Source organism: Nothoprocta perdicaria, unplaced genomic scaffold (genome assembly GCF_003342845.1).
Source record: "Nothoprocta perdicaria isolate Ctin4 unplaced genomic scaffold, notPer1 scaffold_28, whole genome shotgun sequence".
NCBI classification, from domain to species: Eukaryota; Metazoa; Chordata; class Aves; order Tinamiformes; family Tinamidae; genus Nothoprocta; species Nothoprocta perdicaria.
In genome coordinates, this window is record NW_020455510.1 from 1,838,804 (window position 1) to 1,848,819 (window position 10,016).

Genomic DNA, 10,016 nt, shown 5'->3' on the forward strand with positions numbered 1-10,016 from the left:
AAAAAAAAAAAAAAAAAAAAAGGCAAACAAAAAAACCACAGACTCAGAATAACCAGGCGAGAGGCCAATGGTTACAAAGATCCCATAGCCATTGTTCAGAGAAAACAAGTCACTTGCATCATTCACTGCATGCAATAAGCTTCTGGCTGATTGAATTCTGCCTCTGAGGACCTGCGCCAGATGTGCTCTATCTCCAGATGCCAGGAGCTCCCCACCCTGGGGATCGGCAACCAGAGTTATTTTCCATCAGCTGTAATTACTATAGCAGGATGGAGACGGCCTGGATGTGCTGAAGTGATAATCTCCAAGGTAAATGAATCCTAGATGACTTAAAGCTTTTGTAGATAACAGTGAAGATCTTAATTTGGACCATGTAAGTTGAGAGAGAATTTGGAGGAGAGGTCACAGACACAAAGCACCTCTACCTGCTCTTCTTCTCTGCATTGTGCACTAGGCCAAATGCCAACTGGTAATCCTCAAACACAGGCTAAATTGCAGCTACTCCAGTCTTACCATTCTGCTGTGGGCAGACAACATTAGTGGAACCACATGCTAAGAGGACAGCAGGCAGTCTCTTGAAACAGCCAGAAGAGAGAAAAAAAAAAAAAAAAAAAAAAAAGGACTTGGGGGAAGGAGGGGGGGGAGATTCACTGAATGATGCTGCCTCATCATCATACTCAGAGAAGTAACCTAACAAGTTTCCAAGAGTTCTCTTGACCACTGTTTTTAATTACCCACCTACACACATTACAGCCTTTAGCAATCTCAGTTCTTCAGACAGTGGGAAAAAAAGAGAGAGAGAGAGAGAGAGAGAGAGAGAGAGACAGAGAGAGAGACAGACAGACAGACAGACAGAAAGCAAGTAGGCAAAAAGAAAAACAAACAAGATCCCTGCCTAGAGCCTAGAAGAACTTACAAACTGAGAGGAAAAACTGTCAAAACAGAAGAAAAATAGGACATGCAGAAACAGTAATAGAAAAAGACTGCATAAGGAATGGAAAACAGAGGTTGGGCAAGATCAAAGACTTCTGTGCACAAAATCATCAGGTATAGAATTTTTGACTCATAAAACGCACATCTCCCTATCTTTTCAGGGATACTTTACCTACCATTCTGCTGGTTTACAAGTCCATTTCCTTCTAATGAAGCACCGTTAGACAGCAATGCAATTCAGAATCAAACAAAGCTGGTTTATTACTAGAAAGCTATTTTGAAAATATACATATAGAAAATATTACTCTGAGGTGGTCCTTGGGTAAAGCACTCCCAGACACACTTAGAGAGATCAGTTAAGTATTACCATCAGCTTTTCTCAGATGAAGAGTTGCAAGTTCAGAGTTAAGGCCATACTTCAGTAACAACACCAAGAACAAATTCCAGGTACATTGGATTCCATACCTAGTGACTGTGCAACTTTTCACTCCTTAAAATTATGAATCAATAACTACTAGTAGGACTTAAGAGTCTAGACAAAATCCTCTCCTCTCCCGAAAAAGGCAGGTTAGTCAATAACATAACAATTAGAATGAAACAAAAATCTGAGCAGGAGGAGAAATAAACCAAATGTTTAAGTACAGGGTATACATAGAAAAACATAAGCTCCCCCCACTCTGATCTCTCACACCCTTCCACATGTACATAGTTCAGCATAAGCTGGCCAGCATGCCTTAAGTGATTGCTTCTGCCTCTGTCAGCACTTCTGGGAACTATGAGCAAATCTGTCTCAGCTCTGAGGAATTAACTGGTCTGGTAGCAAATTTAAACACAGACTAACTACCAATCACCAAGTGAAATCCAGGCATTTTTCAGTCCTCTGGGTCATACAAAATGTCTTCACTGTGTACAACTGTCTTATAGGCTCTGTGAAATTTGCAACAGCAGAATGATCTCAGCATTAACAGACATCCAACACATGGATTTTGTCACAACCATTCTGGATTCCTTCAGATACAACAGGTAGCCTTCTTTGGCCTTCCAAACACAGTGCTTGATAGAGAAAGAGAAATTTAAGAATACTCAGGGTAACTCTACAGTCAACTCTTTGCCCTTAAATAAAATAAAATAAAAATCCTTACTTAGCATAACATCTTATTTTTCAGTTCCAGTTGGATGCAATGGCAACAATAGTGGAAATGACTGGGCCCATAAAAACATTTCAGAGAGAAAAGGTACTCACAACATGTATCACATATTTGGCCACAAACAGACTGTGAATAGACAGCAATTTCTCAGAATAAAAAAATATTAGCCATCTGTAGAACTTGTTTGTCAAAGTTCATTAGGCAAATAAGACCTGGCAGCAGACTGTTCATATACTAAGTTTCAAGCACACAATTTGAAGTTTAAATGGTATGTATCATCTCCACAGACAAGTTCACTGAGCTCGCTCCAGTGCTTTGCTTTGTTGAAGACTGCTCTTACAGAACACCTCCAAATAAGTTTATTTACCACATATATCACATACTGCACACTTAAATTGTTGTTGTTTTGTATGTGTTTCTTCTAGCATTGTCATGAGTTATAAGGTATTACTCACTTTTTCTCTACAACAAAGACTCCATGAATATTTCCCAACTCTTGAGGGCTGCATAGCTCAAGTGCTCTTCTAGAAGTCACCATATGTGACTTTTGACTTTTCCAGTTGAAAAATATACCTTTTAATGGCCTCATAGATAAAACACTTTCCCTCTACAAACAGACCCCAAGGTCACAGCTGCCATCTAGCGCAGTGGGGCTTGGTGGTCAGGCTTGAGGAGGAAGAGGGGAATTTTGAAGGAAGTAGGTTAGATGAGATGAAAACACAGGATCATGCAGGTATCATGGGGAGCCAAAGAGAACAACTTGCAAATGATTAAAGTTCAATTAATTGATGCTTCACTATGATTTTGCCTGCATTTGCCACACCCTTTCTAAAATCTCACTATGCAGTTTGCCTAAATAGATCCAGATGTTTAGCTATTTCTGCATTTACACTTTCTAGCTTGCGAACACCTGCAAATTGAATTTTGGAACATGGGTAAGTAATATTTTTTACTTTATCCAGACAGTAAAAACAAGCTGCTAAAAACCAGACAGACAAAAATTCCCCATAACTACAGGTTTTCTTTTACTCAGCTATTGAAGAAGCGTAAAAAGTATTGGGTGGCTTTTTTTTTTTTTTTTTTTTTTTTATGATCTACAGCTGTGCAGACCTTCTAGCTGGACAATGCAACCCCCATGCATTTTCACCCTCTTGGCTCTCACTTGACAGTATGAACACTAAAGCAGCAGTTTAATTTGCTTTTGCCAGAAAGACAAGTCACCAATATAGATTTCTCAGGTTAATATACCTTCCCCTGAAAAGAATTTAAAAAAAAAAGAAGTTTAAATATATACCTCATACTTTCAACTCCCACATAGGAGAAGCAATGAGAGAAAAATACAGACCAAGAGAAAAATTACCCATAATTCTAATTGTAACCACTCTAATTTGAACTTCTCAGTCATTCTGGAATCAGAAGATTATCAGAAAAAAATCAGTGACCAAAATGAGCATGTGATATAGAACACTGTTAATCATATGTCCATGAGTGGCCTTCCTTAAAACGGGATAGACTTTAGAAATAAGCTACACCTTACTTAAATTAACTAATGTAAATGAAAGGTCAAGAGCTATTTCAGATTATAGCAAAAAGTACGCACTAAAAACAGACTGAAACACACCTAACGCTGAGCAATTTATGATTCAGTTGTCAAAGGTAGCACCTTCTACAAAAAGTCCCCTCTTCCCCCCCCCCCCTTTTTTTTTTAATTCTACGGCTTTAAAACATGCTAAAAAGAACAGTCTGCCTTTCGTATCAAGCTACAAGTGCCAAGAAAGAACGTTAAGCATATCATGGAGACAACTCCTAGAGTTAATTACACATCAAAGAACAAATTTGATAACCTTCCACTCCTCTTTCTTGAACTATTYGCTGTCAACAGTGTAACGCTAGAAAAAGCTTCTTATTCAAAAGTCAAATTCTCGTTTTTTCTCACTCACAAAACTCTCAGCCAAACGACTAATTAGAAGGCAGTATCTGAAGACATATGCACAGCAGCAGCACTTCCCAGGTTATTTCAAATGCTACAGCTTTGTGAATGTTAAGGTAGTCTGTCTTTGCCCCAAAGGGCTGATTTTTATAACTGCACAAAACATTGCTGAAAATGTACCTTCACCAATTATTCAGATATATTCCTTGAATAATAGTAAAAGAAGACACAGGGCCTATCAGATCATCTCTGATATCAAGTATATATCACTGGTAGATTTTAAGCTAGAGAAATCAGCTTAGAGCATTCTCTAAAATTTTAAACACCAGGAGTTCAACCTCAACCATCTCTTTAGTCAAAGTCTGGTGACCAAGGAATATGCCACTGCTTACGCAGCATCCCAGAAATGACACATTGATGGATAAGTATATGACAAAGTGCCCAAGAGCCACAGGGTGCAGAAAAGTGAAAAACCTCAGAACAGTCAGGCAGACCACTCAGTTAGGAAGTCTTGAGAAACGTGAAAAAAATCCATATTGCAAAGGAATAAAGTTTCAGATGGCACGTTCTAGATGCTCTGGAAGGTCAAAAGCTCACAGAGGTGCATCACACTTCTACCTACGCCACACAAAACCCAGCTCTACTCCAGGAGCTCACACAAAATAAAAAACTCCATAAAATTTAAGTCAATACAACGTAAAGGAGAAAAGAGAAACTCTTGAATCACCATTACAAAATGTTCTCAAGCCAATGTGGGACCTCTAGGAATAAAATCTGGACAGAACAAATCGGTTAAGATCACCACACTTTCACAGGGCAGTATATTCACTTTAACAAGGATCCTTGAGAATACAGCAGTCAAGGCCATCTTACAATTGCAGCATCCATTTCTGCTATTAAAAAAAGGGAGAAATGCAATTTTCACTTTTCCACTTTTCACAGTAGAGGGGAGAATTACAAGTTCACACATTCACAACTCCATGTCCTCAAAATAGTATGTTCCATCACTTTTCAAGATAACTTAGGAACAACACACCTCATAGTTTTAATAGTTACACATTTTGCCTGCACAGTCTGAAGAGGAAGACAAAGACTCTGTATCTTAATTCTGCCCTCTACATAGACAAGCTTTTTGTTTGTTTGATTTTTTAGGTGTTTAAAGGAAATCAACTTAACCCGGGATAGTCAATTTGATTTATGAATAAAGGTTGTTATGCTAGTAATACATAACTAGCTAATGTTTATCTAGCATTTCAGAAACCAAATCATCAAACYATATTCAACAACTATTATAATATTAAGTCACAGCAGCAGGGGCATTAGCAAATATACATGCCCATATTGAGTTTTTCAGACCATTGACAACTCCCCAAGGAACTCACTGTTGCTCTTGTGATTGTTAAATGCAGTAAAACCTCTTCTGCTAAAACTATAACAATTCTGTAGCTGATGCATATTCAAGACTTTTCCAACAAGCCCACCTGTATGCAAGATGGCCCCTGGTTAACCTAATCTAATGCAACACACTCATACAAAGTATTTATTGGCTTTAAGAGAAGTTTCAGTTGGTYTAACTCTCTTGTACTTAGGGCTAGCTAACGAACATAAACCAAGCACACACCAATTTGCTGGAATCCTTACAGAAGTCACCCACAGACTGAAGCATGTCAGTATAAAATGACAACTTTATGGCTGTCCACATTGGCAGGCAAACCATAAGTCACAGAAGAATACAGGAAACAGCAGTTAGAAAACCTGTTACGTAGGCCCTCAACACCCTCACTAGACCCTCATCCATTCTTAAAATTTCTTAGAGCTTCTCAATAGAATTCTGTGGCTTGACAGGTATTTTCCCTCCATTTTTAGTAAACAGAAACCACAAAGATGAAACACTGCATTCTCCTTTATAATTTTTCTGAGAGAAGGAAGGAAATAAAAGAATTGTTGAGCCCTAAACTGCTAACAAACAACTGTGCTGAACAAGGCTTTGTGGGAAATATAGTTACTTCCACTTTTCTCTCCTCCTGTCACCAGGACTGTTTCATCACCCCAAATCTCAGAAACTGACATATCCTTCATCTCTATTATTACGTTGCTTTCCATGGCGACCTAATATAATGGGTAAAGGGCTCTCCAGAAGTTATTTTCCCAGTTCAGAAGTCCCAGCTGTGCACTGTCAGGAGACAGCACATCTGTGACTTCTTCAGCAAGTCCCAAGTGTCCAAAGAGCACGTGGCTTTGGCCAGTCACCATCCCCAGCCAATATTCTAATTATTTGCTCATGCCCTAAGTGAACTCTCAGTGTTGATGGACACATTCTGTTGGAAAACAATAGAGTGTTTCCAAGTTTACAAGGCAAACACTCCACGCACCTCAAATTCTGAAATAAAATGATAACTCCATTGTGCATAACAGAATTGCATTGTTGCTGGCCAGTGCTACAAGCAGGGAGGATACCTCATCTGCCGCCCCTCTTTACTCAAGGCTTGCACTGAGCGACACCTATTAGAGCTCTTTGCAGAGACCTTGAGCACAAAATAGCAACTCTATTTCTTACAAGCGTTTTAAAAACTGTCTTTTTCAGCCATATCAACTCCTGTGAGAAACAATGAAACTGCATAAGCTGAATATTTTTAATGTTTAATAACTTCTGGATTAAAGGCACAAGGAAAAAATGAAAGATTTCTTATATTAAAAACAATAAAGTTATCTACAATGTGGAGATTTCTTTCTAATAATGAACTTAAAACCTAGTCAACATTCTTAACATTATGATTGCAAGTCACTTTCAAATAATAGTGTGTGCACACAAAGTACCAATCTAACATGGAACAGATTAAACTGTTCTCATGAAAGTGAACTATTTTATAAATAATGAGTGGGGCTTCTTTTAGTTCACCTTTAACAGAAATAGAACGCTACTTTTAACTCTATGTTAMTGGGTATGTTACAGCCAGCTAAGTATACATGCCTGTCCATAAGTGGCATATAAAACATTATTTGTTCTTATACTACCATAATGCACAAGAAGTTGTGGTAACAATAAGCAATACTATGTTCTCAGAAACAAATCTCTGTTTACTACAAAGCTACCTTGGTTTGGAAAAAATTCATTCTCAGGCCTGCTTGCCACCTGAATAAAATTTACAGCTGGAACAAGACCAAGGCCTATTTTACTATTGTGTTATGAAGAAGTAACAAATTCCTAATCTAAAGTCAAAGCAGGTGAGAAAGAAAATGACTCAAAATAGCAAGAGGCAACAATGTAATTTACACCAGGCTATTGATAAAATACATTCAGACTTGTAAAGTGTGGACTTTGTGTGTCAGACTGCTTCATGTACTATGTACACATCCAACATATGAGTAATTTTAAAGCATCCAGAACTAACAAATGAATTCAAAAACGGTTCCTAAAGGACAGTTTGAAGTCATTACCGATTACAATCCACTGCTCTTAAAATACGAACTTTTTAAACTTTTTTTTTTAAATCATTCTGAAGTTTCACTATTTCCTCACTAATTTAGAGGAATTATGACCATAATTTGTGACAGACTCTCACATCACGTGAGCAGAAGTTACTAGGAAAATTCGGATGAAATTCGGATGATTCCTACATAACACATTGCCTCTTACTAAAATAAGCACGTGTCCTATCATTTAAACATAGAATGCAATGTTTCATTGGCTTTAGGCTACCACAGGAAAAACATTGCAAATGAAAAGCCCTTCTGAAGTTGGGTTCCAACTTTTTATTTAACACTGCATCCCTAGTTTCAAACCTTTAAAATGATTCCCTCCCTATTCCTCCTCAATTCTTCTCCATTCCTCTTTATTTACTTTAAAGATCCTAATAGCAGGGAAAAAAAATCCACTAGAGAAAAGCAAGATACAGTTTCACAATTCAAAGAAACATTCTACTGTACCACAAACAGCCACTAACCAAACTTTTTGTGAATTTAAGCAAGCAATTACAAACAAGAATGATTTCAACTACTTCTAGATTTTAGAAATTACACATAAAACATCTGCTATGCAATATTAAATGCTTAGAACTTAAAATATTTTCAGACAAAAATACCCCCTTGTCACAACAGTCCTGTTCCTGAATACTTCACACAGGCAAGAGATTCCTCCCCTCAAGGAAGCACCAAATGCAGCAATCATTTTGTCTCATCTCAGTGAAAGGAGAGTTAAGTATAGCCCATTACCTCTGGATATCTTAACCAGGTTATCATTATGTTAAGCCATGTAAATAAAGCCACTCCTGACATCTCTGCATAGGAAGGACTTTGCTCCACAGTAAAATTATTCCAGGGTCAAAGCATTCAGACATAGCACAATATGCCAAAGTCAGCTGAGGCTTTAACATTAAAGAAGTCCCAGACCATTCCCACTATTGGGGAGATATATTTACATATCTGAAAGATAACATGAATATACTTTAAAGAGACAAAGGGTCTCTAAGTCAGGCACCTATATAGCTTTTTTGGAGCCAAGGTCTTCCAGAATGGAAGCTTAAAGCACAAGCCTTTCAGTAATGTCCCTGASTAGTCTGCTGCCCGCAAATAAAAAAGAAGCTGTAATTCTTTGAACTTCTAGAACAGAAATCACAGTTTTATGAACAAAATGCCTGCAAGGTGGGAATACAGTACACAATAAGCTTCTTCAACATATTATAGACTACAATATAGCCTATACCAACATTTAAAGAAAAGAGCACTTAACTCAAAATATGAGGAGAGCGCCTTTCATAAAACATTCACACTCATCCTAAAGGGACAGGTGAAGGCTCCTTAAATCACCATCCAGATTAAGTTAACAAAGAACCGCATACCTTCTTAACAAATAGTCAGAACGAAAGCAATACTATTAAGATACATAATGAAGACTCTTCAGCTAGCTACAATACTGTTAAGATACAACCAAGACTCTTCAGCTAACCACTAAATTAAAAAGACAGCACATTTAGAGGGGAGCTTTTCCATATGGATTTAATAAAAGGTAACTATCAACATGCAATGCCATGTACTGAGCACCACTGTCCCTAAACTAACTGCAAACTAAACTCTAAGTTGTCTTAGTTTTACTGAATTACACTACTTCCATTGGAGACAACAAAAAGTAAAGTTTTCTAAATGATCCTTTTCATAATCATCCTTTAAATCAGCAAGTAAACRGAAGATACACTGTCAGCTTGTTCTCTCTCCACCTGAAACTCCCATCGATTGATTGCTTTTCCTAAAACTACACAATTTAACTTGGTCAAGCAGGAACATAAGCGCTCAGAAAGGCACAGATCTTGCTTCGTATTTTCTGAAACATTTTTACAAGGCTGAGGCAACTTATTTGGAGAGAGAGCATTCACAGATGCAGAGGGCAGCTGTTTCACAAAAGTATGATAGAATAAGCACTGCTTAATACACACCTCCCAAGAATCCCAACTAAAAACAGAGAACGATGATGCCAGCGGAAATCAGTCAGTTCTCTCACTCTAAATGACAGTTCTGATAATTACGGATGGTTTGGAAAGGTGGGTGGCCTAATAAAAAAGGGCCCGAGGTGCTGTTCTGCCAGCCTTGGCCGCACTGCCGAGTTTTCTAAACTACCTAGGAAATTGCAACAATTAGGTTTCAGTTTGCCGAGCACAAAGTGATGCATCCGAGCAGAGCAGATGGAGCAGCAATAAACCAGAAGTTTCACACGTGGGTGCCCGTCTCCAGCGGGGCCAGGGCAAGCGCGAAACAACGCGCTGAGGAAGCAAAGGACAGAGACCAAGTCCTGACCTTCCCCCGCGGATGCTGCGGGCAGGACCCCACCGTGGCGACCTGTGCTCGCAGGAAGGATCAAGCGCCTCGCAGAGCGGCAGGGAAGCGCGAGCCGGGGGCAGCGCGGCCGCGGGCCCTCGTGGCCGGCGCGACGCGCAGGTCCCCGCGGCGGCCAGGGCCAGGGAGCCGGCGCTGCGCCCCCAGCCCTAAAATGGAGGTTGGAGTCTGTGTGTGTG

At 39.0% G+C, this 10,016-nt stretch overlaps 1 protein-coding gene across 1 annotated transcript in view; it reads right to left on the bottom strand.

The window, feature by feature from the left end:
* The window catches only part of LRP5 (LDL receptor related protein 5), a 125,032-nt gene that overhangs the window by 114,267 nt on the left and 749 nt on the right, over positions 1 to 10,016 (bottom strand). The window lies entirely within an intron of this gene.